Genomic DNA, 23,572 nt, shown 5'->3' on the forward strand with positions numbered 1-23,572 from the left:
CGCGCCTGGGCTCCGCCTCTGCAGCCGGCTTCCCTGCTCCGATACCTGGGAGCTCTGCCACCCTCAGGCACCCCCGGTCTTTCTGTGACCCCGAGGGTCCTGAGACCACACTGTCCCGGAGGGTTCCACCCCCCGCTTAGCCACCAGAGTGACATCCCTCAGCGGAGCAGACTTTTAAAAGTTCCGATTTTGTGCTCCGCGGCTCTATCACTTGCCAGAAGTGGCCGACGGAGGCCCCTCCCCCGCCGTCTATTCTCCCCAATATCGCCTCGGATTCACTTCTCCGCACGTCCTACCTTCCAGAAAGTGGTCGCTTTTCTGATGAGAGAGTTGTTGCTCTTCTTTTCTTCGATCTTCTGTTGAGTTTGTAGGTGTTCAGAATGGTTTGATCTCTATCCAGCTGAATTCCTGAGAGGAGACGAAATCCAGGTCTCCTACTCCTCCGCCATCTTGCTCCACCCCCCCTCTATTTTAAATAATATGAATGAACAAACAGCCAAGATGACTATATATTCAAAATTATGTATTGGAATAAAACGTGTAAATTGGGACACTTCTGTATTTTCAGAACTATGGAGCTGTAGGACGGTTGAGTTCATCATGTGTTGCAAATTCTTTGGATGCTTAGAGAATGAGGCCAGTTTATTTATGAGAATAACTGTTTTTAAAAGGCTAAGACAAAAATCACATAGGTAATTTATGCTGGATATCCTCTATTTGCCCCATCACATCCTTTTTCTGATCTTCTCAACCCTGGTCTATAACCCATTAGACCAACTTCATTGTCTATATTAACTGTTTCTCTTGTTCACTGACTTTGACTTGAGGTCAGTCAATAGGAAGCACCAGCAGGAGATTAAAAAGAAGCGGGAAAAATGATCATATAAAGAATTAAAAATCTGGAGGATTTACAAATCTTGATACTAAAATATTTTATAAAGCTACTGTAATCATGACAGTGTAGAATTGGTATAGAGATAGATTAAAGACCAACTTATTAGAATGGAGTCCAGAAAATATGTGTAAAATCCACACACATATATGAATTTTGCCAATGTATGAAGTTACTTCAATTAGAAAAGAAGAGCTTTGTTTTTTGTTTGTTTTAACAAATGGTGCTTGAACAATTGGAGATTTCTATGAAAAACAAAATGGACCCCTATTTCACTCTACAAAATTATTTTTAGATGAATCTTAGACCTAATATAAAAGCTGGAATCATAAAGATTCTACTAGAAATTATAGGAAAGTAGCCTTATGAACTTGGGGCAGGCAGAAATTTCTCTCTCTTTTTTTAAGTGTGAAAGGATATATTTATTCAGAATGAAAATAGAAATAAAAATAAATAATAAATTTTAAAATGCCAACAAATACTACAAGCATCACAAAATCCAGGAAACTAACATTGTATAGACCCATCATTAATTATCTTCTTGGCATATTTATACAATACTTTTTCCCAAATATTTTCTAGCTGCAAACAGTTTGATTGCTGTCTCAAAAGACAGTTTTGTAATTTTTTCTATAGGGAAAACACAAAGATAATTTAAACTTTCCTCTAATATGGTTGATGAGAAACATTTCAATTTTTGACTTTTTAGAAAATTTTTTTCAGCTTCACAAATTGTTATTGGTAATGTCACATAAATTCTTAGGATTGCTTTCAAATTTGTGAAAAAAAATCTTATTCAGTTTTATTTAAGACCTGTAAGACTTTAGAACATTTCAGATTTTCTTGTGCAACACCTAATCTTAAATATTCTTTGAAATGATAGCATGCATCAACTATTTTGTTGTCAAAGTTCTCATTATGTGCACATAATATAAGAATTTTGTTATCTCCACTTATGTTATATTTTATAGAAATGTATAAAATGTATAACTTGATTTAATATTTTGGTGGAAATGCATAAAACACATAATTTGTCACATGGAAGTACCAGCTGTTTGTAGTACTGGTTATGGTTTGGGATTATAAATAAAAGAATTCTTATATTCTTTGTTTTCCAGCTTTATTGAGGTATAATTGACAAAAACAATATATGTTTAAGATGTACAATGATTTGATATACATACACATTGTGAAATAATTACCGCAATCAAGCTAACACGACCTTCACCTCACACACTTACGTTCCTTTTTGGGAGTGGGGAGAACACTTAGGATCTACCCTCTAGCATATTTCAAATATGTAATACAGTATTATTAACTGTAGTCACCATATTGTACATTCAATTCCCCAGAACCCATTCATTTTATAACTGAAATTTCTTTGACCAGTATCCAATTCCCCATACCACCTCCCAGCCCTTGGCAATTACCATTCTATTCTCTGTTTCCATGACTTTGATTTTTTTCAATTCCACGCATAAGTGAGATCATACAGTATTTGTCTTTGTGTGTTTAACTTATTTTACGTAACATACTATCCTCCAAGTCCAATCTGTGTAATTACAAATGGCAGAATTTCTTTCTTTTATATGGCTGAAAAATATCCAATTGTGTGTATGTATGTGTATCACATTTTCTTTATCCATTCATCCATCAATGGACACTTCAATATCTTGGCTATTGTAAATAATGCTGCAGTGAACATAAGAATACAGATATCTCTTAGAAATAGAAATTTTGCTTCTTTTAGATATAAACCCAAATGTGCGATTGCTGTTCATATGGTAGTTCCATTTTTTTGAAGGACTTCTATGTTTTCCATATATTATATTTGCCATAACACTGTTTATCATAATTTCTAATTTATATTCCCACCCACAGTGTACTAGGGTTCCCTTTTTTCAACATCCTCACCAACATTCATCATCTCTCGTCTTTTTGATAATGGACATCCTAACAGGTGTGAGGTGATTTTTTTTATTGTGATTTGATTTTCATATCCCTGATGATTAGAGATATTAAGTAATACCTTTTGGTTATTTGTATTTGGAAAAATGTCTATTCAAATCATTTGCCCATTTTTAAATCTTTTTTTTTTTTTAGTATTGAGTTACATGAGTTCCTTATACCTTTTGGATATTAGCCCCTTACCAAATATATGGTTTGTACATATTTTCTCCTATTCCATTGATTGCCTTTTCATTTAGTTTGATGTAGCCCACTTTTTTCCTTTGCTTTTGTTGCCTGTGCTTTTGGTGTCATATCCAAAAAATCATTGTCATGACCAATATCAAGAAGGTTTTCCCTGGGGTGCCTGGGTGGCTCAGTCATTAAGCGTCTGCCTTCGGTCATGATCCCAAGGTCCTGGGATCGAGCCCCACATTGGGCTCCCTGCTCTGCGGGAAGCCTGCTTCTCCCTCTCCCACTCCCCCTGCTTGTGTTCCCTCTCTGGCTGTCTTTCTCTCTGTCAAATAAATAAAACCTTTAAAAAAAAAAAAAAAAGAAGGTTTTCCCCAATGATTTCTTACAGGAATTTTAAGTTTCAGGTCTTACTTTTTTTTTTTCAGGTCTTACATTTAAGTCTTCAATCTATCACAAGGTAATTTTTGTGTATGGTGTAAGATAAGGGTCCAATTTCATTCCTTTGCATGTGGATATTCAGTTTTCTCAGCACCCTTTTTTAAAGAGACTGTCCTTTCCCTATTGTGACTCTTGGTGCCCTTGTCAAAGATTAGTTCAGTGTATATGTGTAGTTTTATTTCTGAGCCGTCTAGTCTGTTCCATTGGTCCACACATGTGTTTTTATGCCAGTTTCATACTGCTTTGACTACTACAGCTTTGTAATATAGTTTGAAGTCAGGAAGTATGATGCCTCCAGTTTTGCTCCTCTTGCTCAAGATTGCTTTGGTTATTTGGAGTCTTTTTTTTTTATATTTCTGTGACAAATGTCATCAGAATTTTTATATGGATTGCATTGAATCTCTAGATTGCTTTGAATAGTATGGATATTTTAACAATATTAATTTTTCCAGTCCATGAACACAGGATACTTTTCCATGTATTTGTGATTAATTGCTTTCATCAGTGACTTATTAGTTTCAGTGTAAAGATCTTCCACCTCTTTGGTCAAATTTATTTCTAAAATTTTATTCTTTTTGATGCAGTTGTAAGGGAGATTGTTTTCTTAATTTTTTAGGACTGTTCATTGTTAGTGTAGAGAAATGCAACTAACTTGTGTATATTGTTTTGTATTCTACAGCTTGACTGAGTTTGTTTTTTACTTCTAACAGTTTCTTGGTGGAATCTTTAGAGTTTTCTACACATAAGATCATTTCATCTGCAAATGGTAACAGTTCTTTCTTTCTGATTTGGATGCTCTTTATTTCTCTTTCTTTCCTAATTGCTCTGGCTAGGACTTCCAGCTCTACGTTAAATAGAAGTGGTGAGAGTGGTACTGTGTATTGTTCTTGATCTCAGGGGAAAAGTTTTTAGCCTTTCACCACTAAGTATGATGTTAACAATGGCCTTGCTGTATGTGGCATTTATTATGTTGAAGTACTTTCCTTGTATCCCTAATTTATTGAGAGTTTTTATTATAAAAGGATGTTGAATTTTGTTAAATGCGTGTTGTTGTTGTTGTTGTTGTTTTGCTGTTTATTGAGATAATCAATGTTTTTATCCTTCATTCTGTTAATGTGGTGCATCACATTTATTGATTTATGTTGAAACATCCTTGTACACTAGGGATAAATCCTTCTTTATCTTCACATGATCCTTGTAATGTGCTGTTGAGTTTGGTTTGCTAATATTTTGTTGAGGATTTTCTTGTAGTTTCCTTATCTGGCTTTGGTATCAGGCCAATGCTGGTCTGTGCTGAGTGGGGCTGAAACCAGGATATGGGCCACTACAGGGTACATAGTCAGGACCAAGGTCAGCAAGCCCATTACCTGAAGCATGGGCAGGAATGGCTCCTCCTTGTCAGTTGGTGCTGGTGGCAAGACCAAGACCAAACAGTGTTGTAGCTGAGTCCACAGAGAGACAGGGCTATTTCCGATCTACAGCTAGGATTATGGTCTGCAAGCCTGCCACCTAGACATGGGCCTGCTCTCTTGAAATGGCTTCCTTTGGTTTGGCTTCCAGTGGAGTTTTGCAACTTTCTACCTAGAACCAAAAGCAGTTTTGACTGTGGATGACTGACACACTATTGCTGTGGGAGAATACAAGCTGGGGACTTGTATTCCTCCATCTTTATGATGTCACTCTCTAGATAAAGACCAATTTATATTATAAATTGTGTAAACCAGAAAAGAAAAAAGATTGATAAATTTTAATTCATTAAAATAAAATATTTTGAACACCAAGATGTACCATTAATAATTCTTTTACAATGTGTATACATCAAATCGTCATATTGTATACTTATTAAATAGCTTACAATCTTTGTCAATTATACTTCAATAAAGCTGGAGAAAAAAAGGTATCACTAATAAAATAGTCAATCTCCAGATGAGGAAAATATATTTTCAAAACACATATCAGAAAGAGAACTCATATCCAAAAATATAAAAAATTATAAGTCAATAATTAAAAAAGATAATTTATTTAAAAAATGGTCAAACAAAATGTAAACTGGTGCAGCCACTCTGGAAAATAGTATGGAGTTTCCTCAAAAAGTTAAAAATAGAACTACTCTATGATCCAGCAATTGCACTAGTAGATATTTACCCAAAGAATACAAAAACACTAATTTAAAGGTATACATGCACTTCAATGTTTATAGCAGCATTACCTACAATAGCCAAACTATGAAAACAGCCCAAGTACCCATTGATAGATGAATGGTTAAAGAAGAAGTGGTATATATATATAATGGAATATTCCTTAGCCATAAAAAACAATGAAATATTGCCATTTGCAATGACATGGATGGAGCTAGAGAATATAATGCTAAGCAAATAAATCAGTCAGAGAGAGACAAATACTATATGATTTCACTCGTAAGTGGAATTTAAGAAACAAAACAGACCAGCAAAGGGAAAAAAGAGAGAGAGGCAAACCAAGAAAGGGATTCTTAACTATAGAGAGCAAACCAATGGTTACCAGAAGGGATGTGGGTATGGTGATGGGGATTAAGGAGTACACTTGTGATGAGCACAGCATAAGGGTGATGTATGAAAGTGTTAAATTACTATATTGCATACCTGAAACTAATACAACACTGTATGTTAACTAATTGGAATTAAAATAAAAACTTCTAAAAAATGGTCAAAGGACTTTAATTTTCATTTCACTAAAGAAGATACAAAATGGTCTATAAACACACATACAGGTTTTTACACCATTAATCTTCAGGAAAATACAAATTAAAATCACAATGAAACACCATTTTACACTTTGTATAAAACTAAGACTTAAAAAGTGATCATATAAATGTTGGCAAATTTGTGGAGTAATTGAATCTCTCATTCTTCAATGGTGTGAATAAAAAATGGTGCAACTGCTTTGAGAACTGTTTGAAATTTTCTCATGAACTTAAACATAAATCTACCCTATGATTTAGCAATTCTACTACTAAATATTTACCTCAGATAAATAAGCATATATGTTTATACAAAGAGTTATATAAGAATATTGATAGCAGCTTCAGTGATAATAGCTAGAGCTAGAAACAATACAAATACCCATTGAGAGTTAAGTGGATAACAAATTATGATATAGTCACAAAATAACACATTCCTCAGGAATAAATATGAACAAAGTACTAACAATTTCAACAACAGGAATAAATCTCAAAACTATTATACTAGTGAAAGAATCCAGACACAAAAAATACATACTATTTGATTTTATGTTTATGAAAGCTAAGAACAAGCATACCTAATATACAGTTTTAGAATACTTCTTGATTACCTCTCAAAGGTGTTAAACTGACTAGGAATAGCATGAGGGAAATTTCTGGGGTGAAAATATCTCTCTTTCCTGGAGTTATAGTTACACAAGTTTATACAATTATCAAAAATCATCAATCTGGGCATAATGTTATACATATATCATGCTTCAAAAGTGACAACTTGTTGAAGATGTAGGTAAATTTGAGAAAAGCAACATGGTGTGCATATAAAGGAGACAGAAGAGACTTGAGAGCAGGAAACTATGGACAAGTTCTAACATACGTGTTAAAGGGAAGAAAGTCACATGGAGAAAAGAAAGAAAGAGAATGAGATAAACCATCAACATGATTAAAAAGAATAACTGGAAAGACAATGAAATCTTGTCATGATGTACAAAAAAAAATAGAATTAGAAAAATTAAATGGTAAATAATGAATAGGATCTAACTAGGGAATTTAGAAATCTGAAACAAGGGTACTATGAGAAAGCTTATATAGTGTATAGAGAGGTATAATGAAGTCGCCACTTTCCTGATCAATTCTAGCTCCAAAGTTAACATTACTCTAGCTTTGAAATCTGTGCTGAGAGAAGGATCTTTCAATTCTGACAGAAAGAGAGAGAGAGGGAATAATTTTCCTTACTTTTATATTTTTCATGTTGTAAATACTCAAATACATTTTTTAGTGTTTATAATTATTTTAAGAAAAAATATTTTGCCTTTTTCCTGCTAGTCCCTCACCACAATAAGTCACTATATGGTTATTTATGCTAGAATAATATGTTAATTTACTCATTTGCATCATTTATGATACTCTTCCCAGAAAGAGGAAAACATTTTTACATTTGATTAAACACACCTTGTATGATTTAATAGCAATCTTTAAACTTATTCCTCATCTTGGTATTTTCTAGCAGTTCTGCTGCCCTTGACCTCTTATATGTAAAAAGAGCAAAAAAGATCTTCAGCAGCTGGTAAGGAGGACAGCTTTATATTATTGTCATAATGTGTGCATGGGTCAATTGCCAGGTATAAAATAACCATTTAAAATAAAAGATTTTTCTGCACTAAAACTGTATTCATTGTTTTAGTTTGGTTTTTCTTTTAATTATTTAGATTTCACCTTGCCTGTCACTGTATCACTATAATGACTCAACAGAAGTCAAAACCATTCACAACATTTACACATGTATACTCTTTGAACTACATAACTATTTCCATTAACAATTATTTTTGCATTGCTTATGACATTTCTTGCATCACACCTTAAAATATTCCTTGATTCCTGTATTTATTTTTCCTGCTTAAAAAAATTAATTTCTTTTATCTGACATTATCGTCAACAAATTCAGTACTAATAATGGTCTATCTTCTAATACCGTAATCCTGCAGCTTCTTAATCTCCTCAAAATCAATGACTATCTTCCCTAAGAGTTGCTTTTGTGTGTACTTGGTCCTGACTCCCTCAGGAAGATAAAATACATTTCTTCTCTCTTTCCATTGCACTTTGTATAATACAATGATAATCATCACACTAAGTTGCAATGAATTATATGTTAGTTTCCACTGTTAAATTGCCAACAACTGGAACTATTTAATTTACAAAAATGCATATTCTTAAAACCATATAGACTTTTGTCCTTTTATCCATTTTCCCACCCTTCTAAGTTTGTTTTTTGTACTCAGGGTTACAGTTTTTTTCATCTCCTATTCTTCTCAGTCATACCCTATTTTATTACTACTACCTAACCTACATACAGTATAGCTAAAGGGAAGGAGAAAATAAGATATGGGAAGTGCCACCTCAGGAATAGGTCCCCATGTAATAATATGACTGTGATGGGTTCACTATAGTTTAGGTAGTGGTCCACAGTGTTTTACCTATATGCCCAATGAGGGATGGTTAAAGAAAATGTGATATATATTACATGAATGGACTTGGAGGGCATTATGCTAGGTGAAAAAGGCCATACAGAGAAAGACAAATATTTCATGGTATTGCTTACACATGGAATCTAAAGGGGAAAAAAAAGTTGATTACAATAGAAATAGGGTAGAATGGTGGTTACTAGGGGTTGGGGGTGGGGTAAATGGGAAGATATTGGTCAAAGGGTAAAAATTTTCAGTTATAAGATAAATAAGTTCTGAGAATCTAATGTGCAGCACAGCGACTATAATTAATAATATGATATTGTATATTTGAAAGTGACTATTCCACCAACAAAATGGTAATTATATGAGGTGAAGGTGTTAACTTATTGCAGTGTGATAAACATTTCACAATATATACATACATGTATGAAATCATCACATTGTATACCTTGAATTTATATAGTGTTATATGTCAATTAAATCTCAATAATTTGAAAAAAAGAATATATAGGGTAATACAAAAATATCCAGGAACCAATATGGTAAACTTTACTATGTCTGAATCCTATTTAAAAACTTCATTGTGTCCAACATTCAATAAAAAATTATCAGCCAGGCAAAATCTCAGGAAAATATAACCCATAGTAAGAAAAAGAATTAATCAACACAAAACTATATCTGGCAGAGTTATAACAATAATCAGATCAGGATATTTAAAAAGTTATTATAGCTTTATTCTCTATGTTCAAAAACCTATTGGAAATTGAACATGTTAAGTAGAGACATGGAAGAGGTAACAGAGATTAAATAGAAGTTCTAAAAATGAAAACCACAATGCCTGAAGATAAAAACACATGGTATAGGAACAACAGCAGATTAGACATTGAAGAAGAAAAATTAAGTGAACTTGAAGACAAAGTAATTGAAACTATCCAAAACAAAACAAAAAGTAAGAAAAGAGCATTTAAGAAATTAATGGAGCATTAGTGAATTGCAGAACAACTCCAAACCACTTATTAAATGTATATTGAAGTCCCTAAGGGAAGTTGGGGGGAGAGGTACAAAATAAATATCTGAAGAAATAATGACCAGGGACACCTGTGTGGCTCAGTTGGTTGAGCATCTGCCTTCAGCTCAGGTCATGATCCCAGGGTCCTGGGATCGAGTCTTGCGTAGGACTCCCTGCTCAGCGGGGAGCTTGCTTTCCCTCTGCCTGCTGCTCCCCCTGCTTGTGCTCTCTCATGCTATCTGTCAAATAAATAAAATAAAATCTTAAAAAAAAGAAATAATGACCAAACTTTTTTTCAAATTTAAATAAAAATTAAAAACTCACAGATACAGGAAACTTAACAAATGGCAACGCAAACAATATGAAGAAAATTATACCAAAGTATATAAAAACCAAACTAGTGATAAAAAAGAAATTTGTTTACATTGTCAGATAAAAATAACACATTATGTATAGAGGAACATAGATAAGTAAGAAAGCAGATTTCTTGTTGGAAACAATGTTAGCTAGAAAACGAGAGAGAAATGTTTTTAAATTACTGAAAGAAATATACTTTTAATCTAATATTTTTCAAAATCCTTTCAAAAATGAAGGAACAGTATAACTTTTTCAGATGTACAAAAACTGAAGGTTTCCACCACCAGCAGACTCATACTACAAGTATTAAGGTCAGTCTTCAGAAAAAAAGAAAATGAAACTAGGTGGAAATCTGAATCTACACAAAGAAAGGAGAAGCACTGAAGGTGGCAACAACATGGATAAATATATAAATACTTTGTAATTTTGTGTAAATCTCTTTAAAATAAAATTGCTTTTATTTTTTTAGGTAGGCTTAACACTCACCATGAAGCACAATGGGGGGCTTGAACTCATGACCCTGAGATTGAGACCTGAGATGAAGTCAAGAAACAGACTCTTAACTGACTGAGCCACCCAGGTGCTCCTAAAACAAAATTATAATACAGTGAGTGGTTTATAACCTATGTAAAACTAAAATATTTGTAACAGTGTAATACAAAACAAAAATAATACAGTGAGTGGTTTATAACATATGCAAAACTAAAATACTTAGTAACAGAATAAAGGTTAGGAGGGAAGAAATGGATACACTATTGTAAGGTTTTAACACTGTATATTAAGTGGTATGACATCATTTGAGGATACACTGTGATTGGTTAAATCTATATACTGTAAATCTTAAAAGAACCACTAACATTAAAAAAATAAGGAATTATAGTTAATAATCTAACAAAGGAGATAGAATCATAAGAGCATACAATTAATCTATAATAGGACAGAAAATGAAAATGAGGGGGACAAAGAGCAGATGGCATAAATAGAAAACAAATAGCAAATGATAGATTTAAACCTAACAGCATCAATCAAAAGTGTTTAAAGAAACTGATCTAAATATTCCAAATTAAAAAGAGAGATTTTCAGATTGAATATAAAACAACCCCCCACTAAATGTTGCCAACAAGAAACACTCTTTAAATATAAGAAAAGTAGGTTACAATTTAAAAGATGGAAAAGAGATACTCCATGCTTTAATTTAAAAAGGCCCAGAGTGGTTACATTACTATCAAATTAATATTTCAAAGCAAGAAATAGCAAGGGCAAATAAGGTCATTTCATAATGATAAAGAATTACATTCTTCAAGAGGATTTGACAATTCTGAATGCTTAGACACTTAGTAACAGAGCTTCAAAAAACACAAGGCAAAAACTGATAGAATTGCAAAGAAAAATAAACAAATCCACAATTATAATGATACTTCAATAACCCTCTCACAATAATTAATAGAATTAATTAATAAAATGATTATACAGAAAATCAGTAAGAATATAGATTTGAGCAATCCTATCAACCATCTTGACCTATTAGCATTTATAGAAAATCCCACATAAATACAAAAGAATACACATTCTTTTCAAATGTAAATGGAATCTTATAAAAATATATCATATTCCAAGCAACAGAACAGGTGTCAACATATATGAAGGACTCGAGTCATATAAAGCATGTTCTCTGACCAAGATCAAACTATTTTCATAATAATACTTGGGCACTATTTGCCCTTTTTTTCACTCTCATTTTCTCATGAGTTTACAGTGGAGTTTTCCAGAATCTACATTATGTGTGATATTGCAGAAACAGATATGAAAATCCAACTGTCTTTTATTAAGCCATAGGTTAAAGATATTTTCAAAAATTTAAAATAATTCTTACCACTCTACTCCCTAATATTTTTTCAGAAATGTGGTTATACCATAAAATATACTAATTATATTGATATATAAGACTTGATTGTTGTTCTAAATTATTTAATACAAATTTCTAAAATTTCTCATTTTCTAATCTTGTAAATGTTGATAGATAAAACTCATATAAAGAAAGGTCCTCTTGGAGATTTCAGTGGATTTTTTTAAATTTAATTTTATTATGTTATGTTAATCACCATACATTACATCATTTAGTTCTTGATGCAGTATTCCATGATTCATTGTTTGCATATAACACCCAGTGCTCCATTCAGTACATGCCCTCTTTAATACCTGTCACCAGGCTAACCCATCCCCCCACCCCCTCCCCTCCAGAACCCTCAGTTTGTTTCTCAGAGTCCATAGTCTCTCATCGTTCGTCTCCCCCTCTGATTCCCCCCTTCCTTTTTCCCTTCCTGCTATCTTCTTCTTCTTTTTTTAACATATAATGTATTATTTGTTTCAGAGGTACAGGTCTGTGATTCAACAGTCTTACATACTTCACAGCACTCACCATAGCACATACCCTTCCCAACGTCTATCACCCAGCCACCCCATCCTTCCTGCCCCCACCACTCCAGCAACCCTCAGTTTGTTTCCTGAGATTAAGAATTCCTCATATCAGTGAGGTCATATGATACATGTCTTTCTCTGATTGGCTTATTTCACTTAGCATAATACCCTCTATTTCCATCCACATCATTGCAAATGGCAACATTTCATTCCTTTTGATAGCTGCATAATATTCCATTGTATATGTATACCACATTTTCTTTATCCATTCATCTGCCGATGGACATCTTGGCTCTTTCCATAGTTTGGCTATTGTGGACATTGCTGCTATAAACATTGGGGTGCATGTACCCCTTCAGATCCCTACATTTGTATCTTTGGGGTAAATGCCCAGTAGTGCAATTGCTGGGTTGTAAGGTAACTCTATTTTCAACTTTTTGAGGAACGTCCATACTGTTTTCCAGAGTGGTTGCACCAATTTGCATTCCCACCAACAGTGTAGGAGGGTTCCCCTTTCTCCACATCCCTGCCGACACCTGTCCTTTCCTGACTTGTTAATTTTAGCCATTCTGACTGGTGTGAGGTAATATCTCATTGAGGTTTTGATTTAGATTTCCCCGATGCCGAGCGATGTTGAACACTTTTTCATGTGTCTGTTGGCCATTTGGATGTCTTCTTGGGAAAAATGTCTGTTCATGTCTTCTGCCCATTTCTTGATTGGATTATTTGTTCTTTGGGTGTTGAGTTGGTAAGTTCTTTACAGATTTTGGATACTAGCCCTTTATCTGATGTGTCATTTGCAAATATCTTCTCCCATTCTGTTGTTTGTCTTTTGGTTTTGTTGACTGTTTCCTTTGCTTTGCAAAAGCTTTTTATCTTGATGAAGTCCCAGTAGTTCATTTTTGCCCTTGCTTCCCTTGCCTTTGGCGTTGTTTCTAGGAAGAAGTTGCTGCGGCTGAGGTTGAAGAGGTTGCTGCCTGTGTTCTCCTCTAGGATTTTGATGGACTCCTGTCTCACCTTTAGGTCTTTCAACCATTTTGAGTCTATTTTTGTGTGTGGTGTAAGGAAATTGTCCAGTTTCATTCTTCTGCATGTGGCTGTCTAATTTTCCCAACACCATTTGTTGAAGGGACTGTCTTTTTTCCACTGGACATTCTTTCGGTTTCAGTAATTTTTAAGAAAGCAAAGGAGTTCTAAGACCAATAACTTTGATAACCACTATGTCAAAACACAGTTCAAACATGTTCAATACCAAACTCATCCTCTCCTCCTTCCCATCAAATCAGTTCCTTCTTTTGGCATGTCTGTTTTGTTAATGCTCAATTCCCTAGGTCACTAATACTTGAAACCTTAGAGCAGATATAATTTTTATTTCTTACGCCCATTTTTTGGCCTCTCTGTTTTGTCTTTGTATTTTGTTAGTTTATTTGATATATCTACTTACTAGATTCTAAGTTCCCTGAGGATAGAGTCCATATATTAATCATCATATTTATTTCCCATAATACTGATCCCATACTCAAAAGCAAAATCTATTAGTGGAATGATTCATAACTGGTTACTTGATAAAAATGATAGCAAATTGGTACTGACAATTTATTTAATATGCAAACACAATGTTACTTGCATAACCTAGAACATTTATATTATTTGCTGGAATTAATTCATTATTTAACACAAAATTATGAGTCACTTCATGAGCCTCTGGTCATAATTAAATGCAACAATGTGATTTTAATTATCTTTGAATTAGCACCATTATAAAATACCAATATGTTAGGTAATGATAAACTATCAATATGTTAGCATATGAAGACCTCAAGTTTAGAGCTATGCAGAGGATGCACCAGATGGGAGGAGCTGCAACACTGGCTGATAGTGTAGATTTTGCATTAAGCTTCTTGTACCTAAATTTGTGTCCCCCATTAAAATAGCTATGAGTGATGAAACTGGGAAAATCATTAACAAAGACCCCAGTGCCAAGCCCTGCTTCATTCAAAGTGGAGACATTGCCAACCATATGAAAATGATACTTGAGGAGGGTGAGTCAAAATGTCATCACAGGAAACTAGGGGGGAATGTTTGACACTGTGGCTGCTGACTGGCATCTTCTCTTATGAGATAATGTGTGCTGTGGTGGAAGTTCTTTGCCCAGGAGTAGAGAAGCCAACAAATGCAGATATTTCAGAAAGGAATAATATGTGAAGACAAAGGTAAGAGTACTGTGCTGGTGATGAAGAAGCAGTAGGACCTTGATGGTAAATTATCTACTGTGGGTGTAGCTGAATGACATGCAAGATTCCCTCATTAGTTTTGTCTTTAAGGAATATAATTTTATTGACATTCTGAATGATTATATTACCTTGTAACACTGCCTCCAGACCACAAAAATTTATATTTACTGGGAAAGTTATCCAGACCACTAACACAACTAGGGAATCACTATTCCCTAATCATCTAAACTGATAGGTGAAACACCATTCCTTGAATTACAGTACTTTTAATAATTAATGAAAGATGAACACTGGAAAAAGTAAATAGTGAGTAATAAGGAGATTATATTATTCTCCTTATTTCTTTAAAAGATAACTACTTATTAAAAAGCAATAATAACAAAATTGTAAGGTAGAGTTTATAATATATGAAAAAGTAGAGAATTTGTGAATAACAGTACAATACATAAGATATAAGTTAATAAAATTCTACTATTGAGTGGGTATAACACTTTGGAAGTGGGAATTAGAAACTAGGAAGTGAGAAGCATCAAATGTGAATAAAGTGGAAGGGTCATGTGTTAAACAGAATTTTGACTCCAAATAGTGTTTAATAAGTTAGGGATAGGATATTGTTAATCCTACGGCAAATACTATATCAATTTTTCTTTAAAAAGAGCTGAGAAGCCAAGAAAATAAATAAAACAATATTAGAACATATTCAATTAGCCCAAAGTACTCAGGAAAGGAGCAACAAAAAACAAAAAATTAAGAAAAATGGAAAAGAAATAAGATGAAGATAGACTTAAATACAACAAATCTAATAATTATATAAAATGTAAACAGAGAGAGAGAAAGAACAGCAAACAGACTAAACAAGGGGTTGGGAAACTATGACTTGCTGATCAAATTTTGCCCATATAGCTTGTAAATATTAAATGAAAAGTAGCCTCTCTATTTACATATTGTCTGTAGCTGTTTTTGTGCTATAGTGCAGGGTTCAGTGGTGTGACAGAGACCATATGACTCATGAAGCCTAAAATATTTACTATCTGGCCCTTGACAGAAAAAGTTTGCCTACCCTTGAACTAAATACTCCAATTGTACAGCAGATTTTACAAGACTAAAGTAAAAAGCTAGATCCAATCATATGCTAGCAAAATAATAATAATAATAATAATAATAATAATAATAATTAACGGCTTTTCTACTTTTGTCTCTAAACCATTTGCAAATTTAAGATTAGACTGTAAACACTGCAATTATCAACTATGCCTACAGTTAAAATTGATTGTGCTATTTTGACTACTTTTTTTTTTAACCAAGAATATCATGTTAACTTAGACCGGGCATCAGTTTGCTTTTAGCTAGTCAATTCCAACAATGTGAACTTTGAGGGAAAATAGGTTGAAATTATGAAAATGCAAGAAGATCTTCCTTTTTTTAGTCTATTAAATTCATACAGAAGTAAAGCAGTTTAACTTTCTAGACTAGAAAACCAAATCAGGGAGGAAAACACAAGTACTACTTTTATTTACATTTAGTAATCTTTTGGAGATCTCTTAAGTACCAGTTTTTAATATGTAGTATAGAAACATTACAGGTGGTTGAGAAACGAACCAATCATTGATTCTATCAACAAACATTTATTGTCTAGTATGTCCTAGGGACCAATAAAAAGTCACTACATAAAATATCTTAGTTACTTCAATAGAATGTGGCAGAAGTTAATTCTAGAAAAAGTAAATGGTCAATATTCTAGAGCATAGCAAAAGCTTGGGCCCAACTGTATTCATTTTTTCTATTACAAATAGAAATGTTATTAGCAGGAACATGACAGCATTCTTAAAAATAAATAGCTATTTTAGTACTCTTAAGGGCTTAGATAAAAATGAATGATTTCAGAATTTCTCAGTCGCTGAAGTATGGATAAATTATTATCAAAACAAGCAGTTAAATCAAATGTACTCAATTACATTACAAGTATAGATAAGACAATGTACAATTTAGAGTTCATTTTAACCATTATTCCTTCTACCCTAGAGAGATGGAAACAGTTTTCTGGTATTGAGACTAGGTCTTTGTTTCAGGCTATCCCTTCTCTTCTTGGTCCCTGTTCTTGTTAACTAAATTGCACTTTTCTTTTTACAATATTGTTTGCAGCAAACTGTGCTGCACCTCTGCAAGTACCTTAATCTTTAGATAGACAAGAATTTCTCAGGTATATTGCTTCTTATTAGAATTCTTTCTTTTTCATTTTTCTTCCTTTTTCGTTTCTGTGCTATTAGACTGTTCTGCTCTTTTCTAATTCCCCTGAACCTTCTGTTCATACTACTGTTGCTTCCTTTAATGTCCCTGCTTACCCATATAGTTGTTGGCATGTCTCTATGCATAGGCCCTAAAACTTCATCTGAGTTTTTCTCTCTATGGTTGTTTTGTACTGATTATTTGAAAGATAGAATTATTTATCTGCCACTTAGAAAATCCCATCGTTCTGATTTGAAGAGAGAAGCTTCCAGGCTGTGTCATCAGAAAGGTACTTACTTGGTACAAGGGAGAAAACATACTGTTTCAGCAACATGCCCATTAGCCTTCATGATAAAGCATCTGTCACTTATCAAGGCCTCCCACTGAATCAGAGACCCTGCAAAATCGCCACCTCTATAAATCCATTTTTAATTCATACTTCTCGGGTAAATAAACATGTGATGTCAAAAGAAGATTCTTGAGAAACACTGAATGATTTCTAAAGAAAGATCCTTTGCCTTCTAATTCTAACTCATCATGAATAGATGAGTGTAGTCCAAAAAGTTCTGAGCATTTTTTTGAGTATAAGCTGGGCTAGCATTTCCTGGAATTGATCTTGATTGGAGGCGTCTGGTTTATAATCTTAACATTACAAAGAGGCTCCGAGACTCCAACTTGAGCTGGCAAATGAGTTTCAGTGAGTCGTGTCTGGAAAAGCCTCTCCTTTTAGGACAACAAATTCTCAGGTTCTTTTAAAATTGAGTTGTCTTGTGAAAACTGGCACGGACATACTTCAGGGTTCCTTAAATTTCAAAATCCTAAGAACATGAGAGGTGATCTGAAAACAATTTTTGTCCATAGACTAAGAAAACTGATGAGAGTCACCATAAAATTCAGAAGTTTTCTAAAATAATTAATGGATCTTGGGTCATCATGGTATTTGGCCTTATTAAAAAACATTCTCATTAATCATGCTCCTGAAATGGACAAGTAGTGTTTATTCCATGAAAAGTCTCTTCTGCTCATTGCACATATTTTCTTTTTGTTCAGATGAGTCATCTTCATAGGCCTGATGTGCTTCAGATATTTGTAGGACATTTCTATTTGATCCATTAGTTTTTTTTCAGTGTTTTTTTTTTCCAGAAGTGTACTATATGAAACTGATAGAAATGAAGTTGCCAAAGTCAAAAAAGAAGGAGAGTCTTGGACCCCACTCACACTCATTCTCCCTTCATTTCCTGACCTACCCTGGAGGCACTTTAGCAGAACCCCCAACATCCTGCGAAGCTCGGACAGAAAATCAGATTGCTAATCCAAAGCAACAAGTCTCTTTGCACAGAGTCTTGTGCACAACCCCAATTCTCAGCCCTTTGTAAAATTACTGTGGTAGCCACATAATTTCACAACATTAACATTTAAGGCTTAGTAAAAATGCAGGAACTTTTACATTTTTAGGAAGTATTCGTACTTGTTCTACATGCTTTCCCAGTATTTTTCATATTTAAATTTTTATAATTTTTGTATCTCACAAATTGTATGTATTAATGTAGAAAGATCAGAGATTAGAGTACAGGAAAGGCAGAGAGAAAAATAACATCTAATATTTGCAGAACCTTTTTTGTAGACCTGCCTAGCTCTAAGTGTTTTTACATGTACTAATTCATTTAAATCTCTCAACAATTCTAGGAGGTTATTATTATTATCCCTAATTTATAGATGTGAGAACCAAAAAAGAGAGATGGTGAAAAACTTGCCCAGTGCTACAGAACTAAAAGAAAGACTGGCATCTGATTTTTTTGTGTACATAGCCTCATGCCATATTATTCTTTTCACTTGAAAACATATGTGCATGTTAATCCATATGCCGCTTAATGGTGATTCCACATGCATTCATAGAAGCCCTGTATAAATTAGAGTCACTTAAAGAGGAATCAACATGCATACTCATTCCCTCTCTCTTAATCTCTATGTGAACTTGATAAGCTGGACTATTTTGAAATTGGAAACTTTCACTCTGCTAAAGACAATGCCAAGAGAATAGAAGACAATTCACAGACTGGAAGAAAATACTTGCAAAAGGTATATATGATAAAGGATTTTTTTCCAAAATATATGAAGAACTCTTGAAACTCAACAATAAGAAATTAAACAACTCAATTAAAAAAAAATTGACCAAAGAGCCTAACAGACACTTCACCAAGAAGATATACAGGTGGCAAATAAGCCTATGAAAAGAGGCTCCACATCATATGCCATCAGGGAAATACAAATTAAAATAAGATATCACTACACACTTATTAAAATGGGCTGTATCTGGATCACTAACACCAAACATGTCATTATATATTTTTCCATATTTATGAAATGTACAACACCAATTATGAATCCTAATGTACACTATTGACTTTGGGTGATAATGATTTGTTAATGTAGGTTATATTAGCTATATATTATAACCAAATAACAAGTGTACCAAGTGGGGGAATGTTGATAATGGAGGAGATTATGCATGTGTGGGGGCAAGGAGTATATGAATAATCTCCCAATTTCACTCAATTTTGCTGTGAACCTAAAATGGCTCTAAAAAAAATAAAATGTAATTTTGGAAATGTAACAAGATTTCTGCTTCCAATCATAGTGAAGTATCAGGGTCTGTACTGAACTTCCTACTGGAAACAACTAGAAAACTGGACAAAATACATCAAACACCTGTTTTCAGATATTGGAAAATATAGTGTAAAACTGTGATCCCTGAAAAAAAGGGAAATGATAGAAACGAGCCTGATGAGCACTGTAGTTCTATCTTGCTCTAAATACTTTCCTCAAGCTCAGGAATAAGAAAAGGATATTGGCTTTCACCATTTTATTTAACAAAGAATAAAAAGGCATGTATTTTGGAAGAGAAGAGCTTAATTCATCTTTATTTATAGATGACAGGATCACTTATGTAGCAAATCCTAAAGAATCTTTTTGAAAAAAAACTCCAAATTATAAATGAGTTTAAGAAAGTTGCAGGATAAAACGTCAATATACAAATACCAATTGTCCTATATTCTGCTGCAAAAAAATTGGAACTTGAAATTTAAAGCATGTCATTTTAAATATCATATTATACAAACCTATGATATATTTAGGGTTACATTTATCAAGATATATGCAAGAGATTCCTGAGACAAATTAATGACCTAAAAAAAATTGGTAAGATATAGTGCATTTCATGAATTGGAAGTCTCAATAATGTTAATATGTCAATTCTCCCCAAATTTATCTATATATTCAAAGCAATACCAACCAAATCCCACTATTATTTTGAAAAAATTAACAAGTTATTCTAATATTTAAAAAATACAAATTACCTAGAATACTCCAAAAAATTTTGAAAAAGAAAAGCAAAAAAAAAAAAAATTCAAAACTGGTCAAAGAATTTTCATAGACATCTCTCCAAAGAAGATATACAAATGATAAGCACACGCAATGGTGCCTGATATCACTGATCACTAGGGAAATGTAAACAAAAATGACAATGAGATACCACCTCACACATTAGGATGGCTACTATCGAGACAACAGAAAATAATAGGTATTGGTGAAGATGTGGAGAACCTGGAATCTTGTTCACTGTGGGTGAAAATGTAAAAATGATACAGCCACTGTGGAAAATGATATGGAGTTTCCTCAAAAATATAAAATTACCATATGGAAAAGATGCTCAACATCACTCATCATCAGGGAAATGCAAATAAAAACTACAATGAGATGTCACCTCACACCTATCAGCATGGCTGAAATCTAAAAACACAAACACTGGGGCGCCTGGGTGGCTCAGTTGGTTAAGCGACTGCCTTCGGCTCAGGTCATGATCCTGGAGTCCCCGGATCGAGTCCCGCGTCGGGCTCCCTGCTCGGCAGGGAGTCTGCTTCTCCCTCTGACCCTCCTCCCTCTCATGCTCTCTGTCTCTCATTCTCTCTCTCTCAAATAAATAAATAAAATCTTTAAAAAATAAATAAAAAATAAATAAATAAAAACACAAACACTGACAAGTGTTGGCAAGGATGTGGAGAAAAAGGCACCCTCAAGCACTGTTGGTGGGAAGGCAAACTGGTGCAGCTACCATGGAAAAGAGTATAGAGGTTCTTCAAAAAGTTAAAAATAGAACTAACCTATGATTCAGTTATCACACTACTGGGTATTTACCCCCAAAATGTAAAAACACTAATTCAAAAGGATACATGCACCCTTATGTTTATAGCAGCATTATTTACAATGGCCAAATTATGAAAGCAGCCCAAGTGTCCATAGATAGATGAATGAATAAAGAAGATGTGGTATATATCTACAATGGAATGTTATTCAACTACAAAAAATGGATGAAATCTTGCCATTTGCAATAACAGGGATGGAGCTAGAGTATTATGTTAAGCAAAATAAGTCAGTCAGAGAAAAACAAATACCACATGATTTCACTCGTATGTGGAATTTAAGAAACAAAACAAATGAGCAAAAGAAAAAGAGAGAGAAAGAAATCAACACACAGACTCTTAACTATAAAGAACAAACTGATGATTACCAGAGGGGATGTGGGTGGGGGAGATGGGTGAAATAGGTGATGGGGATTAAGGAGGGCACTTGTTGTGATGGGCACTGGGTGAAATATGGAATTGTTGCACCACTACACTGAACACCTGAAATTAATATAACACTGTAAGTTAACTACATTGGAATTAAAATTAGAAAATAAAATGAAATTACCATATGATCCAGCAATTCCATTTCTGGATATATACTCAAAATAATAGAAAGCAGGGTCTTGAAGAGCTATTTGTACACCCATGTTCATAGTAGCATTATTCACAACAGCTAAAATGTGGAAGCAACCTAAGTGTCTATGGATGAATGAATAAGCAGAATGTGGCATATATATATACACAATGGAATCTTATTTAATCTTATAGACAAAGGAAATTCTGCAGTATGCTACCACATGGATAGACCTTAAGAACATTAGGCTAAGTGAAATAAACCAGTCACAAAAAGACAAGTATAGTAAGATTTCATTTATATGAGGTACTTAGAGTAGTCAAAATCATAGAGACAGAAAGTAGAATGATGGTTGGAAGGGACTGAGAGAAGGAGAAATGGAGTTATTGTTTGATGAATATAGAGTTTCAGTTTTGCAAGATGAAAAGAGTTCTGGAGATGGATGGTGGTGACAGTTTCATAATGATATGAATGTGGTTAATGCCATTGAACTGTACATTTAGACATGCTTAACATAGTAGGTTTTATGTTATGTGTATTTTATCACAATTAAACAATTAATACAATTCACCATATCAACAGTCTAAAGAAGAAAACTATATGATGATCTCAATAAATGTAGAAAAGCCAGTAAACAAAATTCAACATAAATTTCTGATAAAAACCTTCAGTACAGTAGGACTAGAAAGGGCTTCCTAAATTTGGTTAAAGAGCATCTACAAAAATCCTACAATTAATATTATTTGAAATGATGAAAAGTTGTATGCTTTCTCCCTAAGACTCTGAAAAAGGCAAGGATGTTGGCCCTCACCATTTGTATTCAACTTTATATTGGAGGGCACAGGCAGTGAAACTCCCTTGGATAACAATCAAAAGAATACTGCGTTACTATAAATTAATAGAGGAAAATAATTATTATTAAAAATGTTTGCTTAATCTCAAAGGAAGGAAGAACTGAGAGAAGCTTATCTCTGAATGGGAGTGGAGACAGTGGTTAGCAACATGCAGAAGAAACTGAATAAATGTTCAGTTTTTTTTTCTTTTTATTCATTTGTTTTAAAACTAGGAGACACAATAGCTTGTTTTCATTCTGATGGTAAAATTCCAGTATTTAAAAATTAGTTAATGCAATGAGAAGAGGGAACCAAACCAAAATTCTTAGAGCAGGTGGAAGGAGATGCAATCCAGTGCACTCAGAAGGGTATTTGTTTGTGAGAAAGGCTCTTCTTCAGGATCTACTTACTCATTAGCACAGTAAGAACAGTTTTAGGAGATCACGAATGGTTTTTGGTGCTCACAAAAGAAGTTGTCCTTAATCTTAAAATCTTGTAACAGTAATGTCCTGGTACCCAGGCAGAGATTGAGCAAGTTAGAAAACTAAAAACTATACAATAGACATTTCTGAGAATAGATTAGTGAGCATAATAGAGAAATATAGAATGCTGAGTAGGGTTGGGCATTCATTTAAGATCAGAGATCATGCATATACAGAACAATACCTTTTTGCTGGGCTGTGTGATTTATTTCCACCCCCCAAAATAGGTGGCTCAGTTAATGCAGTCAATTGTGCTTGGTCAGTTGCCATTCAAGGAAAGAGGAGAAAGGACAAAAAGAAATCTCTTGCTCTCCCCCTTGGCCTTGGTATCTCCTTCTCACTCGTATATACATATATCTCCCTAAGTGAAAGGGATTTTTACTTTAAACTTCAGGATAATTTGAAATTTTTGTAATGAACGTTTCTTAAAAAAGTAAAATGGAGAAAAATGTGGTTCCATATTTGGTTCTTGAGAAGGTAGGGCAAAATTCCAGATACTCACAGCTATGCAACCTTGGACAAGATGCTTCACCTCTCTGAGCCTTTACTTTCCTCATATGCAAAAAGAAAAAATAATAATCTAGCTTATAATGGTTTTGATG

This window comes from Mirounga angustirostris, unplaced genomic scaffold, assembly GCF_029215605.1.
Source record: "Mirounga angustirostris isolate CCGP_5_RB_7025 unplaced genomic scaffold, mMirAng1.0.hap1 SCAF_1, whole genome shotgun sequence".
In the NCBI taxonomy this organism is placed as follows: Eukaryota; Metazoa; Chordata; class Mammalia; order Carnivora; family Phocidae; genus Mirounga; species Mirounga angustirostris.